Source organism: Diabrotica virgifera, chromosome 10 (genome assembly GCF_917563875.1).
Source record: "Diabrotica virgifera virgifera chromosome 10, PGI_DIABVI_V3a".
Lineage (NCBI taxonomy): Eukaryota > Metazoa > Arthropoda > Insecta > Coleoptera > Chrysomelidae > Diabrotica > Diabrotica virgifera.
Window position 1 is genome coordinate 126,051,846 of NC_065452.1, and position 23,277 is coordinate 126,075,122.

Here is a 23,277-nt window from a genome sequence, read left to right on the forward strand (position 1 = left end):
GGGAGAGAGTATGGAAACACGGTGATTTCTCGGAAACCGCTAAAACGATTTTTATAAATTTTGGTAGGTAGGGATGTCCTAATGCGGCCGATATTATAGTGTTAATTACATTGTTGTCAAATCTTCCATTTTTCTGGAAATCTAATGAACTTTCTTATGTTAAATGGAATACCTGTATATTTTTTTTCGTTCTAAAGTCCTTAAGAAATACTGGTTATTTTTCATGTTATATTCCCTATACCTAAATGCCATAATTTCGGAGTTATTGCTACATTTATTAAAAAAAAGTTGATAATTTAAAAAAATCAATTTTTTGGCCCCAGTAGACATTATTTTAGATTTTTTGGATCATTGGGAACAAAAAAGGTCTTTTGTAATTTTCCTCAAAAGTTATTCGTTTCCGAGTTATAAACAATTTAAAACTGAAAAAAATCGAAAAAAAATGACGATTTTCAAGGTTCAAAAACACAAGTAAAAAAATCATTTTTAAAATTACGAAGTACTTAATTAAAGGTCAAACCTTTTTCTATCAGATCGCTATAAGAATTTTTGGCATATTTTATTCTAAAACATTGTTTTTTTTTAATTGTTAATAAGGCTCATATGAGAGGACTGGCTATCGCGCATCATTAACAACTAAAAAATAATGCTTTAGAATGAAATAAGACCAAATCACTTATGGGCATCTGATAAAATAAGGTTTTAACTTGAATTTAGGCAATTCATAGTTTAAAAAATTATATTTTTTGCTTATGTTTTTAAACCCAGAAAATCGTCATTTTTCGATTTTTTTCAGTTTTAAATTGTTTATAACTCGAAAAGGATTAACTTTTGAGGAAAATTGCAAAAGAACTTTTTTGTTCCCAATAACTCAAAGAACCTAAAATAATATCTACCCGGTTCAAAAAAATAAATTTGTATAATTTGTTAAATTTTTTTTTAAATAAATGTAGCAATAACTTCGAAATTATGGTATTTAGTTATAGGGAATATAACATAAAAAATAATTAGTATTTCTTAAGGACTTCAAAACGTAAAACATATACAGGGTGTTCCATTTAAAATAAGAAAGTTCATTAGATTTCCGAAAAAACGAAAGATTTGACAACAATGTAATTACCACTATAATACCGGTCGTATTAGAATACCGTTACCCACCAAAATTTATAACAATCGTTTAAGCGGTTTACGAGAAATTACCGTGTTTCCATACTTTCTCGCTACCCTGTATATCAGGATAAACTAGTTTGGCCTAGGATAAACTAGTTTGGCCTATGCGCGATAGGACAAACTAGTTTGGCCTAGGCCATACTAGTTTATCCTAACGTGCTTAGGCTAGGCCAAACTAGTTTGTCCTGAAATCGGATTTGGCCGGTAACAATGTATATGTACATATATTAAACAGCAGTGGTGACAATATAGTGGTGTCCAATGATTGTTTTCGCCCAATTTTGAAAAAATGTGAAAACTTTGAATTACCCACGTCCGTCTGTCCGTCTGTCTGTCTGTCTGTCTGTCTGTCTGTCTGTATGTCTGTCTGTCTGTCTGTGATCACAACTCCTCCGTCAATATACCAGCTAGAATGACAAATGAGGTGTCAAATGAAAGCTTATAATCCAAGGATGGTACTAAAGGTGAGAAATTTTACTTAAGCTGTCTATCCGTCGGTCTCTCCGACCGCAAATATAACCCCTCCGTCTTTATACCAGGTAGAATGACAAATGAGGTGTCAAATGAAAGCTTACAATCCAAGGATGGTACTAAAGGTGAGAAATTTGACTTAGGCGGTCTGTGACTCTGTCTGTCCGACCGCGAATATAACTCCTACGTCATTGTACCTGGTAGAATGGCAAATGAGGTGTCAAATGAAAGCTTATAATCCAAGGATAGTAGTTAAGGTGAGAAATTTTAACTAGGCTGTCTGGCCGTCGGTCTGTCTGACCACGAATATAACTCCTCCGTCCTCATACGAGGTAGAATGACAAAGGAGGTGTCAAATGAAAACTTATAATTCAGGGATGGTAATAAAGGTAAGAAATTTTACCTAGGCTGTCTGTAAGTCTGTCCGTCCGACCGCGAATATAATTCCTTGTCATTTTACCAGGTAGAATGACAAATGAGATGTCAAATGAAAGCTTATAATCCAAGGATGGTACTAAGAGTGAGAAACTTGACCTAGGCTGTCTGTCCGTCTGTCTGTCCGTCTGTCCGTCCGACTGCGAATATAAGTCCTCCGCTATAACAGGCAGAATGACAAGAAAGTTGAGAAACTTGACATAGGACTTCCGGTTTTAGAAATGCGACCAGAAGTACTGTTTTAGAGTCACCGGAATAATTATTCTTCTTATGGTGCCTATCCGTTACGGATGTTGGACACTAACATGGCTATTCTGATTTTGTTGCCTGCTGCCCTGAAAAGTCCGGTAGTAGTTAAGTTAAACCATTTTCGCAGGTTATGCAGCCAGGATATTCTTCTTCGTCCTGGACCTCTTTTCCCATGCATTTTACCTTGAAGTATGGTCCGAAGTAGGTCATATCGTTGTTCATTGAGCATTACATGGCCCAGGTATTCCAGTTTGCGACGTTTTATGGTTACGACTAGTTCGCGCTCTTTACCCATTCTATGTAGAACTTCTTCGTTGGTAACTCTGTCTATCCAGGAAATCCTCAAAATGCGTCTATAGCACCACATCTCAAATGCTTCGAGTCTCTTCAGTGATGCTTCAGTTAAGGTCCATGACTCCACGCCATATAAAAGAACGGAGAATACGTAGCACTTTAATAAACGAATTTTTATTTCCAATTTTATATCGTGGCTGTTAAAGATTTTTTTCATTTTGACGAAGGCTGATCTTGCCTTCTCGATCCTTATCTTAATTTCCGTTGATTGGTCCCACTGTTCATTTAAGTTTGCACCCAAATAACAAAAGTTGGTGATTTGTGTTATAGGTTGTTGGTTAACTAGTAATTGACCAGGTGGTACCCTATTTTTGCTTATAACCATGTATTTGGTTTTTTTTATGTTAAAATCAAGCCCAAACCTGCTACTTACTTCTGCCACCCTGGAGACAAGTGTCTGCAGACCCTCAAGACTGTCTGCAAAAATGACAGTATCATCAGCGTATCTTATGTTGTTCAATCGTTCTCCGTTTATAAGTATTCCCTCGTCTATGTCCGTTAGCGCTAGGTTCATAATGTGCTCTGAATATGTATTGATACCGGAATAATACAAGTGATATATTATTCGACGCGACTTCGTAAGAAGAGAACAAATATATACTTCCGGTTTCATGACTCTCTGCCACTATGTCTATCTCTTCCGTTATTAATACTTACAGATAGAATGACAGATGATGTGTCGAATAAAAGCTTATAACCCAAGGATGGTAAAAAAGATGAGAAATTTGACATCAGACTTCCGGTTTTAGAGTTGCAACCGTATGAACTGTTTTAAAGTCACCGTAATAGTATAAGCGATATATCATTCGACGTGCCTTAGCAAGATGAGAACAAATGTAAAATTTTGGTTTTTATATCATTTTCGGTTAAAAAGTTATAACCAGAAGTGCAGAAATATTACATGTAACACATCAATCGCAGCGTATTGAAAAGTTGAGTTTGAATCTTTAGTTTCGGTTTTGAAGTCATTTCTGTTTAAACCATGATGACCCAAAGTTTAGCAAAAATGACTCAAAATTAGTAAAATCGTTTATCAATCGGCGCAAAGTTACACGAAGCGTTCAAATATCGACTTCCAGTTCTACTTTCGATTACTTTGGGTGAAAACCTGGGACTTACGAAGTCCAATTACTTGTTATTTATTGGATTTTGTGAAAATGTTAAAACAGGTCGATTTCGATCCCAAATTGGAGACCTTTTAATGAAACGAGTCCCTTAAATTTTTCAACCAAGACACTCTCCCTCTTCCCACTCTGGTTTCTCCTTTTATCTTTCACTGTATTATGAATAGAATTTCCAATTGCTGTACCCTCATTACGTGTCCCAGATATTGTAACTTTGTTATTTTTATTTGTGTTTATTATTTCGTATTCTTTGCCCATTTCTCGCAATACTTCCGTGTTCGTTTTCTTCTGAGTCCATGTAATTCTAAATATCCATCTATCATCTATAACACCACATTTCAAATGACTGGTTCTTGGTTCAGTGTCCAGCTTTATTGCAGAGAATTGTTTTCATTTTTACAAAAGCATTACTTGTTATTTCTATCCTGGCCCTTATTTCTATTGTTTGATCATTATTTTCTGAAATCCAGGTTTCCAGGTATTTGTATTCTTCAACCCTTTCTATCGGTGCATCTTTCAAATGTATGTTTGTTTTTATATTTGTTTTCTTTGTTATTATCATCCATTTATTCGTTTTTTTATTCATTTTTAGTCCATATTATTCACAGAAACTGCTTGTCTTATTTAGTAGTAGTTGGAGTGCTTCAGCAAAGCTTGCCATAATCATGGTGTCATCTACATATATCTAGTTTTCTAAAAAAAAATTAAAATCATTATTTTACAAAATACAGCACAATATATGAAAACTCAGTCCTTTTTGCAAAATTTTTGAAAAGCGGACGCACCTTACGAATGTAATTTTTTTTTTGTTTAATAATAGATACTTTCATCTACATTAATTTATTTTAATTTTCTATATTTATTTTTAAATTTTCTTCTTTGATTTGCCTTTTTTGGGTCATAGTGTTTTTTGATCCGGCCATTTAGTAGATAAGTAATACGAAATTAATATTAAAAATTAAAATGATTTCACCAAATAATTGAATAGAACAAAAGTGAAAAAGATTTATACATCGTAGCAAATACCAAATTGCGCCATTTTTCAGATATTCCCCAACATATCAAATGGCTTCGTTAAATTGTTTTCCTCCAAAAATTAATTTGATCTATTGAAAAGATCTTTTCAAGAATTGCCATCGCACATGAACGGCATTGTGTTTATTTTTCGTTAATTTCTCGTTATTTATAAGCATCTCTTGTTCAATTTTTTTCTCCATTCAATGCCTCCACCTGATTGGATATGATTTATGATGGTCACTAAACTCCTGACCGTCGATGGAAAATGTCCGAACTAAACCGACGGCCCAATAAATTAATTAATGACATCTTTTTGTGTTCTGTGAACAACAGACACGTTTGGGGTACGATTCTATGAAGATATCATTAGAGCAGTTTAATTTTAGCAATTAGTTATTATGGTTGGGCGGTGTAATTAATGTATGTATCGACGTATCGTCAATATGATAACTTGTATGGGAGCAGCTATTGTTTTGGAGATTCGCCCCGTTATTACATGTCATCCCTAAAATCCACGATCAAACACGATCACCTCGATTATCCCCAATATACCTTTTAAGTAACAACACGCGTAACGGGTATGGCTGCTACATGCCGATGAGTGCTTTCTAATTACAATGAGATCCTATAACCATCAACAATATTCATGTTTTTCTTTATTAGATCCAATTATAATTACAATCTATTTAAATAAATATAAAAAGTAATTTTATACTTTATTTGGTATTGAGGGTGGTATGGTTTTGAAATCAACATTTAAAGCACATTTTTGTGAATTTGTTTTAAAACAAAGGTAAAATTATTTTATTTCTAAATTAAATGTACATACTCAGTACAACTCAAAGAATAATCAAACATAATTTCAAGGCAAAATATTGAAAAATTAGCCAACGGTGGTGAAACCTCCAAAAAAGAAATTGATTTTGCGGTGGACATCAGAACTCGTCATTGGACCTTATGAAACAAAAAAATCAAGTATATTATTAGCTTATGAGCTTCTCGAGGTAAAGCTGCCAAGTTTTTAAGTTTTATTGATTTTTGAGTATTTAGTGTCATTCAGAAGTAAAAATAACGAATTTTTTTTATAAAAAAGGGTGAAAATTAACATATTTATTGTAGTTAAAGAAAAAATAAGCATCAAACAAAAAATATCTAATCAGCGTTACCTCAAAAACTGTCTAAAGGAAGTCTGTCCAAAGTTTCAAGTGGATCGGTCAATTAGTTTTTCAGTTACAATGTCCATCGCCTTTGAAAAATCAGTTTAAATTTCATTTTTGTCTGTTTTTGTCTGTCAAATGGTAAAATCATGCACACCGGAATATACTTTTGAATTGCGGAGTAATTGACAAATGAGAAGGGAATACCTGTTGGACGTTTCCCACTACGCTCACGCGCACTGGCACGAAGCTGCTGCAATGCGAGTCGAAGGTAGGGATAATCAACATGTTGTATAGCCAGTAGCCGGTAATGCTCCAATTAATCTGATATTTTTAGAGAGTATTCTTCAAGATATTTACTTTTATGTAAAATCATAAGAAAACTCCAAAATTATCAAAGTTTTCAAACCATACCCCTTCTCCTTCTTAATCGAGCATTATTAACTTCAATGTAAAACGTTTGAAAAGTCGACAAAATATTTAATAATTTTCTATAAATATTTACGCTGCGTTAGACCTAATCTTTTTTTTATTGATAACAGCATCAACTACTTTGGGTTATTAGCTGTACTGTAATTATAGTCCAGAGAAATAAGGCTTTTGTCGGGACACTTGAGCAGCCTGGTTGCAAATGGATTTTTTGGGTACTATATACCTAATACATTATAAATACAAAAATGCCCGTCACAGTTCGGACGAGAAACTTAGTTATTAACAAATAAGGGTCAAAAATGGCAGTATTTTCGTTAAAATCGCTACAGGTAAAAATAGAGTAATTAAATATCTTATTTATAATATTCCCCTTTTTGTAGATGAGACAAGATTTAAAATAGCACTTTTTGAATTTCAGGCCAATTTTTTTTGTTTTGGAAAGTGCAAAATAAGACTAAAATTTCAAAAAAAAATGTGCTATAACTTTTGCGAAAATGGTTTTAAGACATTTATATTACACGAAAAGTTGAGTCAAACATTCCATATAATGCACCAAAAATTTTAAGATGATTCCTCAATTAGTTTAAATTTTATTTAATTTGTTTTTCGCAAAGAGCTTTTTTTTCGCAATGTCATTGTTCAGAAAATAATAATGACATAGCAATTCTGTGGAAACCACATGCAAGAATAATAGTTGTATTTTTATAGTATTGAAAAAATCATTAAAAAGTCGTTTTTATCACACCGAAAAAAGTTTAGTAAAGTAGAGTCATTTTTGGCTTATAAACAATTTGAATATCTTTGTTAATATTGACTATAGAGTAAATCTATTTTAGGATTTCAAAAGCTGGTATTTTATACGAATTTTCAGAAGAAAAACTCTTTGCCTAGGCTGATTAGTTTCAAAGTTAGCCACTTTTATTATTTAATTCGCAGTTACTTCTATATACATCAAATTCTCCTGTAACAGTGTTAGTTACCATACTACTCCGAAACGGCTTGGCCGATTTTTATAAAATTTTACACGTTTATCCTGTACGACGTTGAAGAGGTTCTAATCTATTTTTTATACCCATAAGTTATAAGGGAGGTTGCCCCCCCTGACATTTTTTTTATTTTTTTGGACAAAATTATCTACCTTAATTTTATATGATGTAGAATTAAAAAATACATATAACCCTTAATTTTCACTCTTCTACCACCAACCTCTATTTGTTAATAGCCATCTATATATTTACATCTATAAAATTCTCCTGTCACAGTGTTAGTTTCCATACTCCTCCGAGACCGCTTGACCGATTTTTATGAAATTATATATGTATATTCGGTAGGTCTTAGAATCGGTCGTAGTCTATTTTTCATATCCCTGAGTGATAAGGGGACTTCCCCCTAACATTTTGTAATGTTAGGTGGGGTTGTGTGTACATAACATACTATATAAGACTACGAGTACCTACAAATTAAAAAAATTATGATCAAAATCCATCAACAAGTTCCAGCGATATTAATTGCAGAATCAGTTTCATTTTTTGAGTGCACGTATTTTAGTAATTCCCCTCCACCGACCACGAATTAATTCCGTTCGGACGCGATTTTTAAAGCTTTATTAACCACTCTGTTGAGGTTCAAAGTTTACTCAAACTTTTACACATAACCTATATATCTTCAACTTCAGAATGGCTCTAGTTAGGTTACTTAATTGTTATAAACAAAGTAGCCGCCAATTAAATAAAAAAGTGGCTAACTTTGACCGTAATTAACCTAGGCGAAAAATTTTTCTTTGAAAATTCGTATAAAAATACCAGTTTTTCAAATTCTATTGTAGTTTTAGCCTACAGTCAATATTAACAAAGTTATTGAAATTGTTTTTAAGCCAAAAATGACTCTATTTTAGTAAAATGTTTTCTGAGTGATACAAATGACTTTTTAGTGATTTTTTTAATGTGTTTTCTTTCATGTTGTTTTTACAGAATTGCTGTATCATTATTATTTTCTGAACAATAACATTGCGAAAAAAAGCTCTTTAGGATAAACAAATTGAATAAAATTTAAACTAATTGACGCATCGTCTTAAAAATTTTTGTGTATTGTATGGACTGTTTGACTAAACTTTTCATGCAATATGAAAGTCCTAAATTCATTTTCGCAAAAGTTATAGCAAATTATTTATTTTTGAAATTTTAGTTTTATTTTGCAATATCCGAAGCAACAAATAATCGGACCAAAATTCAAAAAACGCTATTTTAAACCTTGGCTCATCTACTAAACGAAAAATATTATAAATAAGACATTTAATTACCCTATTTTTACCTGTAGCGATTTAAACGAAAAAAACTCTCATTTTTAACCCTTATTTGTTAATAACTAAATTTCTCGTCCAAACTGTGACGGGCATTTTTGTATTTATAATGTATTAGGTATAGAGTACCCAAAAAACCCATTTGCAACCTGGCTGCTCAGTGCTCAAGTGTCCCGAACATGGTATATTTTTGACTTATTTCCCTGGTGTATTAATACATGGTTACTTAAACCTAATTCATAGTATTTTTGATTATTACATATGTTCACAGTTAAATAACAATATCATAATTTACAAATTAGAAATGGGATTTACAAAATGTTAACAGTGGCTACAGTTTGTTTAAATCGTTAATGTCTTTCAAATAAATTGTAAGCTTACAGTGTGGTCTTAAAACTACTTTTAGACTGTTAGGTATTGAGTGTTTTCCCGTTTGTTGATCACTTTTTTTTTCTTTAAGGAACGATTTGTAGTCGGAAACGGATAACACTGAAAACGCACTGTGTATTGCTTCTCTGGTATGAAAAGCTGCTTTTTCGATTCCTTGAAGTCTAATGTGTGATGGAACCCATATAAAGCCTACTTGCTGCCTCGTGTTCTTTAGGAAATGTAATTGTTCTTTTATTAAAATGCCTATAGGATTACTTGTATATAACTGTTCTATCGTATGTAATGCCCTGAGAGAGTCGGTAATTATGACAGATTTTGGAAATTTTTGAGTACGAATATGAATGAGGGCTTGCATAATTGAATACAGTTCTCCAGAGTAAATACTGCAAGTGGAAGATAATTTAAATTGTAATACATATAGTGTTCGAATCTATAACTGCTGATCCCACACCATCAATAGTTTTGGATGAATCTGTATAAATATGACAATGATCTGGGAAAGAACCCAAGTATGTTGAGAAACGATTGAATAATTTTTGCATGGGTGGTATGAAGCTTATTGTATTCAGAAAGAGTTAGATCACATATTGTAGGACGAAAGGTCCAGGAAGGAGAAGTGACTGTGTTTGTCTGATCAAAAAATGTTGGGAAATAAATATTAAGGAGAGCGAGATATATTTCTAAAGGGGGTTAGAAACCGTTAACATTCCATTGAAGAATCGGATCGAAGATTTTAGTTTATTTCTTAAAAAGAGTTGGATTTGTTGTACCACCACTTTCTTGATTATCGGCATGGTCTAGAATTTTGTGGATTTTGTTTAATAATTTAATGCATTTGGTTTTTTTCATGCTTTTTTCTGTAAGATACGTCTTTATTGTTGTTATTATGCCAATAAAGTTGGGTATATCCGTTGTGTATGTTTGTAGTAAACTCAAGGGATCAGTCGAGCTAGTACAATTTTCAAAAAAGTCAACAGTTTGTTCATATGTTAAGTTAAAATTATTTGACATATCGTGAAATATTGTTTTTGTTGGCATCATTATTTCTTGAATTGATTATGGTAGCTTCAGTTTGCTTTTTTTGTTTCTTTTTGGTTTGTGTTTGTATTTTAAATTCTTTATTTAATTCTTCAGTAGGAGATGGAGTAGTATTAATTTTCGAAATTGTTCTCTTATTGGTCATTGACTGATCCTTAGATATAGAATTAGTTTCCATAAATAATACGGGAGGTATTAAATTAGTATTTTTTTGTTGGTTAAGTGAAGGTTCGGCACTAGAATTACTGACTGGATGATCTGGTTCCATTTCTAAGGGTGATGGATTAGACTGGGGGGATTCTGGCGGTTGTTGTTGTATTGGTTGTTGTGGTTGGTGGTCGATATGAGAGGAATCATTTTGTTAATTATGATTTGGAAAATTTGCTGCAATGTGATCTGTTTTATTACAGATAAAACACGAAGGTTTATCTAAACTTAAAAAGATGCGATACGAAGTGTGTTCATATGTAATTAAGAAAGAAGAAGGAAGGTCTATATCTACAAGTGGTTGAATATAAGTTTGTCTTCTAAAACTGAGGTTGTGTTCAAATTCTGGAAGTTGACTGCCGATTCTAAGGAAGATTAAAGGTGACATTAATTAAAAACCCAATCTGGTTAACTCATTCTCTATTAGAATATGTGGAATGGAATTTAGATTTAGATTTTCGCCTTTACCTAATTGTTATTTCTGCTGGATCGGACATAAATTTTTCCACCAAGGATTCGCTGGAGAGATAAATACATATTCTGTTATTTGATAGCCTTGATGAAAATAAAATATTCCGTGAATGAACAACTTCACTAAGTGCTGTTAAGTACTCTTCTATTTTAATATCAGGCAGCGCATTAAATAAAATTGATTGGTGCTTTGAAGGGAACTGAATTGATATGTTGATAAGCTTATTATGATGATGAAACATATTATGATGTTTTGTTATGAGGTTGTTGATCGTCAGTCATGATTGTTGACAAATTTGTTAGGTTGGATCTGGTATCATTTGTTAAACTCATTAGTAATTGTGAACCAGTTGTAGAACAAAAACTGGTTCTGATAACTGGCCTTTCGGCCAGTTATCCTTAACCTTACAAACGGTATGCTTTGTAATGTTTTGAAGAAATAAAAAATAATAACCCACTGTTTTATTCCATAAGGTAACTGCACAATATACTATTACTTTTTGCTTATTTTCAAGTTTATTTGGATCTAAATTACTATGAAAAAGATAATTTTTTGGGACTGAAATGTAAACACTGTTTGTGTTACCATGTTCAGGACGGGACTCCATACCCAATCTTTATTTATTGTCTTTCTCATCCTGTAAAAAGTCCGGACACTATTGATTTCTACATTTATTATTATTAGCAGGCGTAGGAGTGCCTTATGGTTAGTGAGTCCTATAGGCCAATATCTCTTTTAAATGCTTTAGGTAAATCAACGAGAGGATCCTCAAGGATAGACTCGTAGAATTCCTAGAAGAACATCATATTATCATCCAACACTTCCAATTTGGATTCAAAGTAGCAGCAGCATAGGATTGAATCAGCAACTTTTATATCACAATCCATTAATCAACGTCATACATGTTATGTCCTAAGAATTTTTCTGGACGTGCAGACTTTCAATCAAGTCCGGCACGCTGGCTTGATTGAGAAATTTTACCTTGCTAGACTGCCTACCTCCTTCATAAAAGTCATACATTACTATCGCTCCAATCAGATAATCTGCGTCGCTAACCAACTCTCAACTCTATTTACTCCACAAGCTGGAGTTCTCCAGGGCTCAATTTAAGCTCCAATTTTATACACAGTCTAACAACAGTGACCTCTCCCATCGCTTATATGAGGGCCTTAGAACACGAGGGGTCCAAGTGCCAATTTTTGAGAGAATATTTGTTTAAAGTTCTAGACAAATTTAAAAAATCTAGTAGGTACTACTTAGTAGGTCAATGACATGTCATTTTTGATCATTTTACTGTTAGTTTACGTTGAAAGTTTGAAGCCACCATGTTTTCTATGTCTTTGGGAGTCCAAGAAGTCTAAGCCGACTTCTTTAATCTACTCACTGAGGACTATCATTGACAAAAGGTGCGTTAAATTTGACCGGGACCACTTTTCCATAAGGAGTGTTGCCAGTATTGGGGGGTCCTTTAAAAATCTAGGTAGGTACTACTTAGGCATGTATGTGTTCAATGACATATCATTTTTGGTCATGTTAAGTTTTGTTAGTTTATGTAGAACCACCGAGGCCACCATGTTTTCTAAGTGTTTGGGAGTCCATTTTTGTATTTAACCCAATTTCCTAAAAATTGTCACTTACACCCCTTGTGTTCAAGGGGCCTCATGTAGGTTCTAGTCTATCTTGTTATGTGCTAACAATACTGTACTCCTCTACAAGTTCAAATATTGACTTGGGAGCTGGATTCCTCATTGACGTGAAAGGAATCCTCCCAGTGAAAGAGTCCTAGGTCTTTATGTCTTTATGTCAGCTGGCCATAATCTCTTTAACCTTCGGGCAATTAGTGGTTGTACCAGCGGCTTTAAAACTGCGTTGGAGTGTGTTTCCATTTATTCGTGGTGTTTGTTGTACCTATTTTTAATGATATCTGTGATGAATGAAACCTTCAGATCTTGATGTATTGTTACATTCGACACGAACCAAGGTACGTTTGTGATCAATACGTAGTATTTTGAGTGGCTCCTTTGGATGATAACAATATTAGATTTGCTTGCACATCCCCAGACTTATACTCTATATCCACATTGGTTTAATAATGGTGTATATAAATAGTTTATTTTCAGGCTTGGTTTTGATTTTCTTCCTATTATCTTCTTCTGGGGTCCGGACAAATAATTCCTTGACAAATAATCCCGGACAAAAAATCCCCGGACAAAAAATCCCCACAAAAATTCCGGACAAATAATTCCCACAAATTTTCTTGGACAAAATATCCCCACAAAATATCCCGGACAATAAATCCCCAAGAAATAGTTGCTGCCGAAATCTCTAAAAGTTTTCCCGAAATTTTACCAAATTTCGAATTCCAATTCCATGCTGAACTTCAAATTTGACATGGCAGAAGAGTGTGAGTTTTTCAAAAATCGTGGAAGATATGGAGAATGAGCTGAGGTCCCGTTCTCATGACAGGCGCTTAACGCGCGTTTTGATAACGTGCGATTACAACTATATACATTTTACTGAAGACCGTTCACATGCTAACTCGCATGTGAACGGTCTCAAGTAAAATGTATGGTGTATCTAGTAGTAATCGCCCGTTATCAAAACGTGCGATAAGCGACTGTCATGAGAATGGGGCCTTAGCTCATTCTCCATATCTTCCACGATTTTTGAAAAAACTCACACTCTTCTGCCATGTCAAATTTGAAGTTCAGCATGGAATTGGAATTCGAAATTTGGTAAAATTTCGGGAAAACTTTTAGAGATTTCGGCAGCAACTATTTCTTGGAGATTTATTGTCCGGGATATTTTGTGGGGATATTTTGTCCAAAAAAATTTGTGGGGATTATTTGTCCGGGATTTTTTGTGGGGATTTTTTGTCCGGGGATTTTTTGTACGGGGATTTTTTGTCCAGGGATAATTTATGGGGATTTTTTGTCCGGGATTATTTGTCCGGGGATTATTTGTCCTAGCTTCGGAGTTGTTTTTAGGAATAACTTTTTTATTTATGCATAGTGATAGACACTGATCTATTCGTGTAGTAAAGTTGACGTAAATGGATTTACTGTCATTTTGTAGGAGCTTCTACTCGATCTTGGTGAGTTGATAAGATGACGTGTCATCCGCCAAGGCTCCTATAACATTGTGTGGAGACAAATAAATAAATAAATAAATAGTTTATTTACGGTTATACCAATTACAATAATTGCAATCATTAAATAATTGAAGACATGAGTTGATAAAGGTGCTATGTCCATTTTTTTTTCAAAAAATGACTTATTTGTATATTTGGTTACCTAAAGTCGTAATACAACCCCTGAATAACTCAAGATTCTTAAATTGTTAATAATAAGGATTATTTTAATTGATAAAGGTACTATGTCCTATGACTAAATACCCTTTTTTATTAGATAAAGGTGCTATGTCCATATTTAAGGACATAGCACCTTTATCCACTAGATAGTGGGAAAGTTTTATTTACATGGTAGGTGCCATGTGACATTTTAAGGTTATGTTTGTTGTTTATCACATCTTTCAACATGGGTTCGAGAAGTAAAAGAATGTTAGAATTAGTAAAAAACAAGAAATTATGTGTTTCAAATAAAGGTAAGTCCGAATAGAGAATTTTTTTGTAGATAGAAACTGTATTTTGTATTTCTCTAGAGGTCAATACCAATGCGGTGATTTTGGAGCAGCCAAGCACTAGTGGACTTCAAAAGAAGGTCAACTCTAAAGCAGGTAAGCATATTAAAAAAATTTTTACTACCTTTATTAATTAATCATCTCTTTTTAATAACAATTTACCCCCTCTGCGATTCAATTTTTTATTTAAAAAAATATAGATATAACATACATTACTTGAGTTATTATTACATACATACCTACCTATGTACATAAATTAAATTTTTAGACTATATGGATAATTGTACTGATGAAAGTGTTACATTAGGCAGCGAATATTCCCCTTCCAGTGAAGAAGATTCAGAAGAGGATTCTGATAACTCAAATATTTCTTATTCGAAGAGTCTCATAAACAAATATCCGGATGTTGATAGAGTCAAACGTAAAATGTTTTCTGATAACCAAGAAATTAAAAAGGTAAAGCTAAAAAAAGTTAAGATTAAGAAATAAAAATAGAAATTAGAAATAAGTATAAATTTAATAAATAACTAAGATATTTTTAAGGTTCCGACAAACAGCAGGGAAACCCCGGATAGGATTGACGAAGTGCAGGAGGAAATACCTCGGGAAATACGTATAGAAGACCATAACCAGCAATTCCATGTTACTGCCGATGAAATAAGTAGAAGAGAAATTGTTAAACCAGTTTTAAAAATAACTAAAAAAGAGTCCGGAAACCTGATAATTGGAAACGAAATAAAGCTGCAAGGTTAAGACAACAAGGTAAAGAATATATTTCTCAAAAGACTGGTAAAGTTATGGAAGAAAAAACAATTAAAAGAGATTTACTGTGTAAAGAAAAATGTAGACTAAACTGTACTGAGAAGTTTAGTATTGCAAGCAGAGAAGAAATTCTAAGAAAATTTTATAAGCTAGATACAAATTCCAAAAATATTTTAATTTTTAAAAGTATCAAGATGCAGGAAGTTAATCGTCACCGCCCTCGTAAAAATATAAAAACGGAAGCTTACAGCTTTAAATATTTTATTACGTGTGATAAAGAAAATACACTAGTGTGTAAAGATGCTTTCTGCTCTTTATACCGAATTGGACGAAAAAAAGTCTTTAAAGCTCAAAATGACTTAAAATCTGGCCAGGTAATGCCCTCACCACATAAGCAAGGGCATCACAAAAATCCAAAAAAATATCCGATGAAGTAATAAACTGCATTGAAAATCATATCAAGCAGTTTCCTTCAGAAGAGTCACATTATTCTAGGACTAAAAACCCACATAAAAAATACCTTTCCCCTTTACTAAATATTAACCGACTTCATCAACTGTATATAGAGGATTGTCAAACAAAAAAGCTCGAAACTAAATATTTCGTAAAGGCCTCTTTTTACAGACATATATTTGAAACAAGGTTTAACTTATCTTTTGGTGTACCAAAAAGTGATACTTGCAGTTTATGCGATGCTGAAGAGAACTCTTTAGAGCACTCGAATAATTTTCAACTTGCTTTTGTGCAGCAGAAAGTTGACCGCGAAGCAGTAAAAATTTCCAAAGAAAAATGTTACATAACAATGGATCTTCAACAAACGATGCCTTTGCCAAAGCTATCAACGTCAAAATCTTTTTACTTAAGACAAATGTGGCTATACAACTTTGGAGTCCACTGTTTAACCAGTTCTGGTCATAAGTCCTATTTTTTTACATGGACTAAGGATATTGCCAATAGGGGAAGTAATGAAATAGCAAGTTGTTTGCTATGATTTTGTCTGCTTCTTAAAGAAGAAAATCCCCAAATTGATCATTTAATAATTTGGTCAGATCAATGTGGGGGACAAAACAAAAACTTCTCCATTATTAACCTTTTTCAATACCTAATATTAAATAAAATATTTAAGATCATTGACCATAAATTTCCCGAAGTTGGTCACAGTTACCTTGACTCTGACAGAGACTTTGGAAGAATAGAAAAGGTTCTTAGAAAACATCAGAATATTTATATACCAGACCAATATCGGGAAATTATTAGATCTGCGAGTACCAAACAAAGTGAATGCCTTAACATGGAACATTTTATTATTGCTTTGAAACTCTACCTGCAAAACTTCATTTAAACAAAAGACTCACTAATAGTCTTGACCAAAAAATAAATTTTCGAGATAAAGTGAAGTGGCTAAGAGTAAGTTGTTTTGGAAAATACTTTTACAAAACTAGTTTAGATCCGTTTACCCCATTTATGGAAGTTGACTTACAAAAAAAAAAGAGAACTGATAGTACAAAGTAATCAAGTTGTTTTACAAAAGTTACCTAAATGCGGTGGTTTGACTTCTGAAAAAATTTCAAATCTACAAGAGCAACTTAAGTTTATTCCAGCAGAGTATAAATGGTATTATGATATTGTTTTAGAAGAATGTTTGAAAAACCCTAAGAAAAAACGTAATTCATGTTAAATTTAAATGTTTCTGTGTCTTTGTTTATAAATTTTTAATGTATCTTACTTGCTTTTGTTAATCTGCAAATAAAATTTAATTTCCAGATTATTTAGTAGTTTTTTTATTATTTTTTTAAAATTTAAATACAACATAGGTGACATAACACCTTTCTCTACTCAAGTTTATACCAACATCTGCATAAAATGTTGGTTGATTAAGGTGCTATGTCCATTAAAATTAAAATTACTAAAAAAGTTTAAATTCTAGAAAAACAAAAAATATTATATAAAAAAGTACAAAACGATTCTAATCTAATAAGATATTGTTAATTTTTATAAAATTTATTAAAAAAAATATATAAGTGAAAACGCGTTTCCTTCAATTACTCAATATCTGAAAAAGTGGACATGGCACCTTTATCATCTCATGTCTTCAATTCATATATTAACAGTTTTAGAACTCAATAATAATTACGTACAATTTACACAAGACAAATGAATAGAATAAATACCTAAATGACAGTTTACAGGGACAGCCTACATTGTGTTTTAAAAAGATTTTTTCAGCTTTTTCCGAAAAATATTCAGAGAGCTAGAAAAAAGTCTACATCTAAACCATTTCCAGATTGACACATTCGTCTTATAGGTCTATTTAGACAATAGTTTGTTTCTTGGAATTCTAAGTGAAAAACGTCCTTAGATCTTGTGCACCTTTGAGGAACCCTAAGACCTACTCTCTGTAAAATTTGAGGCGAATCTATCATTCCGTTTACAATCTTGAAAAGAAAAACCAAATCTAGCATTAAACGACGATTTTCTAATGTTGGTATATTAATCAATTTTAAAATGTCACAATACACTATATCTTCTGAAGAAATCCCTAATTTATAGCCTATAAAGCGTAGAAATTTTTTCTGAACTCTCTCAATGCTCTCAATATGAAATTTATATAAAGGAGACCAAATAGTGCTGGAATATTCTAGAACTGATCTAACCATAGAACAATATACACTTTTTTAAAACAATCCACATTATTGAATTCTGACAAGGTTCTTTTCAAAAATCCAAGTAATTTAAAAGCTTTATTACAAATAAAATTATAGTGATTTTTGAAACATAAAGTGGGATCAATAAATACACCTAAATCTTTGAAAGTGTTTGTTGGTTCCAGAAATATATTATTTATACAGTAATTAAAACAGATAGGTTGTGAGTTTCTAAAAAAGCGCATTATTTTACATTTATCGATATTAAGTGAAAGGTCATTCTTTGTACACCATTGTGAGAAATTGTTTACATCTTTTTGCATTTTTACACAGTCTCTAACATCCTAAATAATTCTAAAAATTTTCAAATCATCAGCATACAACAAAATAACACAATTTTCAAAAATTTCTAAAATGTCATTTATGAAAGAAATAAAAGAATAGTCGATAAATGACCACCCTGTGGGACGCCAGACCTAACCAAAATTTCTTCAGAAAGACAGTTCTTGACTTTGACAACGTGAAGCCTGTCTGTCAGGTAGCTCTCCAACCACTCAAGTAGGGATCTATGAATTCCTAGTGCTTCTAGTTTTTTTATAAGAATCTTGATGTTAACCCGATCAAATGCCTTTGAGAAGTCGGTATAGATCACATCGACTTGAGCCCCCTTCCCAAAGGCATCCAAAATGAATTCTTCTAGGATCACTAGATTTGTGGTTGTAGACCTACCCGGCATAAAGCCATGTTGTTCAGGAATAATTAAACTTTAATTGAAAAAAATATTTTTTAAGCAATAATTGACTCAAAAATCTTTGCAAAAATAGAAATTTTGGAAATGGGTCTGTAATTTTCTATACATGTTTTATTACCATTCTTAAAAATATTGAGAAATATAACTTTTTTTCCACTCTTCTGGGAAAGTGCCAGTACATAATGATAAACGAAAAATCTTTAGTAATACAGGAGACAGAGCAAAACGACATTTATGTACAAAATAAGGTGAAATTTCATCAGGGCCACTACTAAGTTTTAGATTTAATTTTTCTAACTTGTTAAAAATATCTATTAGACTAATATCACAGCTGCTTAAACTAATTGTTTTATTATAATCAAAGCTTGGAATATCACAGTTATTGTTATCTACATATGACTTAGAGAAATGCTGTTTAAAAAAATTTGAAATTTCTGATGGATTGTTTGACTCATTGTTGTCATAGGTCATGTTGTTTGGTAAGTCATAATTCATAATGTTTATTTTTACTATGTACATAACTCCAGAATTCTTTGGAATTAGTCATGTTTTGTTCCAAAGTTTTTATGATTTGACTTTTACATTGCTCAGCTAAGACTTTGCATTATCTACGAATGTCTGAGAATAATTTATAGTCAGAAAAATTATTAGTTTGTTTGAATTTTTTATGAGCTATTTTTTTTTTCTCAGAATAGCATTTTTCAGTTCAGTTGAATATGATTTTGGAAATTTTGGGTTTTTACATTTTTGTTTTGGTACAAATAAATCTAAGCAACAGTGCAAAATATCATAAAAACAGGATATTGCTTTATTAACATCGGAAATATTGTCGAGTAAGTTGTCCCAGTTCACACTACCTAAAAATTGGTTTATTAAAATATAATTAGCCCTATTAAAATCATAATAATAATAATCGTATTTAAGTAACTCAGTTTTATCACAATCAATACAGAAATAAAGTGCTGAATGGTACTTGTCACAGTTTAACAAAGGAAAATCAACACATTTGACATTTACAACATTATTTGACAATATTAAATCTAAATAACCTCCTAAAACATTCGATATTGTATTACTTTGAAATAAGTTCAAATAAGCAATAAAATTTGACATACACTCAACAGATTCTGTAATATTACCAACTGGTCTTGATCCTAGATCTTAGTTCTCCCAAACTATGTTTGGCAGATTAAAATCACCCATTATATAGGACACTGAAAAGTCGTTATTTTGAATAATATCTTCAGTTGCCATAATAAAGTACTCATAAACGCTTAATGGAGATGATGGTGGTATATATACACAGACAAAAAGGACTTTTTGATTTGGTGTTTGCAATTTTACATAAACACTTTCAAAGTTGGCTGATTTTGAAGTGGAATTCCCAATTCTCCATCCTCTATACCATCATACAGAGAGGTCTCGGTTAATAGTAGCATATCATGATCGTTGGCGAGACGTAGGAATATCTGATGTGAACAATACATATAGAATTAGACCCAAGGCACTGACTTGTGGGACTCCGGCCTTTATTGGGAATGTTTGCGAATATTCATCATTCACTTTTACAATGACATCAAAGGAATGGCTGGCTACGAATGGATGCAAAAAAGAGCAAACAGATATGAATGGACACACCTAAGGGAGGCTTACTTCCGACGATGGATGGAATAGCTGTTGATGATGATGATGACTTTTACAATAATCTGTCTCTGATGAAGATATGATTCGAGCAGTCTATAGAAGGAAAGTGGAAAGATTTTTGAAATTTTGTACAATAGTCCAGGCAAATACATTAAAAAATAAAGTACCCCCGTTTTACAAAAATTTTGGAAAATGAAAGTACTTGAAAATTGTAAAATAATAAACACTTTCAACTATTTCGTCCCAAATTTTCATCCTTGATTTAGGTTGTTTTTACTTGGAAAATTGTGTGTTCTTTGATCGGGCTAAAACAACGATTTTTTGTACCTTCTATAAAGTCAGGCATATTATGTAATTATTATTATTTAATTTCTTGTTCTATTATCTTCTTATTTTTATCGAAAGATAATTTCCAATTTTGTGACGCCGATTCCAGGTCTGTATATCGATATCGAAAACAAGACGCTTATCTGAAAGGCAAGCTCACTGTACAATACTAATTATACAGAATAGATTATAGGTGTGCGAAGATTTTAATCCAACTAAATTCAATAACATGCGGACCGTGTATAATGACAGGTTCGATGGGGTTAGGTGTTTAAGTGATAGTGTGGAAAATCGTGGGGTGCGAATGTTGTAGTTAGCTATGCTAGAAGTGCTACATTTGAGGGTTTGTATGCCCAGCACACTATTCCGTACTCCTGCAGGTCTCTCTGATGTATTGGTGTCACCGATCCTGCATATTTAGTAGGATGCCTGCCGAAACCACTGTCACTGTCTTTACTCTCCTCTCTCCCTCTCACTTAGCTTTCCTATAAGGATTGCTGGACAATTTTATAACGGATCTATGATTGAGTATATATCCGTGATCTTATTATAAAATAAAATATACCCTATTTTATTATTAATATTATTTGCTTTCTTATATTATAGGCCAGGCAAACGATACATCTTTCTTAAATGCTTTCACATTATATAATTTTTTGTTATTATACGGTAACAATAAAACTGTCGGTTCCTCGATTATACATAATATATAATCCTAAACCCATTTACCGTAAGGTGTCGGGTGTAATGTCTTTAGTTAGTTGCATGCACAATTTTTCTCCATTGTTTCTTATTCTTTGCTTGGCTTCTTGCTTGTTCTTTGCTGATTCCTCTTGTATCTAGGATTGAGGTTACATTATTATCCCATGTGTTCATTGGCCTGCCCCTTGGTCCCTTAGTATGTCTTCTGACTTCCCATACTTTTTTAACTGGTCTTTCTTGATTCATTCTAATCATGTTTCCATACCATCTCAGTTGGGCCTGTTCAATTTTCTTAATAATTGGTTGGACCTTAAGATGTTCTCTAACTGCTTCATTTCTAATCCTGTCTAACCGGGTTATACCCATTATTCTTCCAAATCCATTATTCTTCCATTATTCGTCCAAAAGTTAAAATCGGCACAAACGCCGTCTTGTATATGGTCAGTTTTTTTTTGGGATACTTCTTTTTTGGACAATAACGTACTTTTTATTTCGTGGTACATCCGAGCAGCACTTTCTATTCTCGAACTTATTTCAGTTTCTTCAGTTCCTCTGTTCTATATTTGTACTCCCAAGTATTTGTAAGTTTAGATTTTGTCAAGTGTATATCCGTTAATTGTTATCTTCGTTTGTTTTCTATTTTTCCACATACCATTATTTTCGTCTTCTCATTATTGATCCTCAAATTTCGTTTAATTACTGCAGCGTTTCATACTTGTAAATTTCGATTGAGTACTTCTTCATTTATCTCAAATATCACTAGATCGTCTGCGTATGCACACTCTGAGATCCACACTGCTTCTAGATTTCTATGTCCGGCAGATAATATCAACGTTTCTGCTCTAGTTTCTTTAATTATGCCATCCAAGACAATGTTAAACAGTATGGGGCCTAGGATTCCTCCTTGACGTAAACCCTCATTTACTATGAACTCTTTGGATTCCATATTATCGGTTCTGATCCTGTTCCTTGTATGTCTGTATATACTCATAATGGCTTCCCTGAGTTTTATTTTCACATCTTTCTTTTTTAGACATATCGCACACCTAGTTCAATAGTGCCACAAGTGCAAAACACAATATTCTCGAGAAATGAGCAAAACGTTCTGTAGCAAACGCGTTATGCCCTGTAAATAATTTATTTTGAGAATGACTGGCTTCAAAATTACAATTTAGGTAGCAAATTATACAGTTATTCGATGGATCTTATTACAATTTATTAAAATTGTGAAGAAAGTCATTTATAAAACGATACCTAGGAGATACGGCGGCAGTATAATGAAAAAATCAATTGATTTTTGCAGTTGTGGCCGTATTGAACGTATTGAATAATTACGTCGGTTGTATTGTGGCAGTGTATATTATCGCCACATCTCCCAGTTATGGCCATATTGCATTTTCAAAATCTCCAAAAACCCTACAGTGAAATACCGAAGTAACTTACTTTATACTTATCCAAAACAATATTTTAGTTCAGGCTGTATTGCATAAGATGGGGCATTATATAGGCAATATTTTACAGCCTTAACAAAAAATTCGAATTTTTTGCAGTTGTGGCACAATTGAACCAGGTGTGCGATATGTCTATCACCTTCCTTGGAGTCTTATCCAAGGCCTTTTTCAAGTCTATAAAAGCTTGGTATAACTCAGTACTTGAGTTCCGTGCGTTTTGTATTAGTTTCTTGACGTTAAAAATGTGATCTTGTATGCTCCTGCCTTTTCTAAATCAACTCTGTGATTGTTCCATTTTAGAATCAACTTCTTCTAAAAGACGTTTTTTTAATATTCTCTCATATACTTTGGAAGAGATGCTCAGTAGTGTTATTTCTCTGTAGTTACTACATTCGCGTCTGTCTCCCTTTTTGAAAATGGGTAGAATAACTCTAACTCCCCAATCTTTTGGTATTTGGCTCTCACTGCATGCCTTATTACAAACTTTTGTCGCCCATATTTTTTAGCATTTTCGCTGTGTTTTATCAAATCCAGCCGCTTT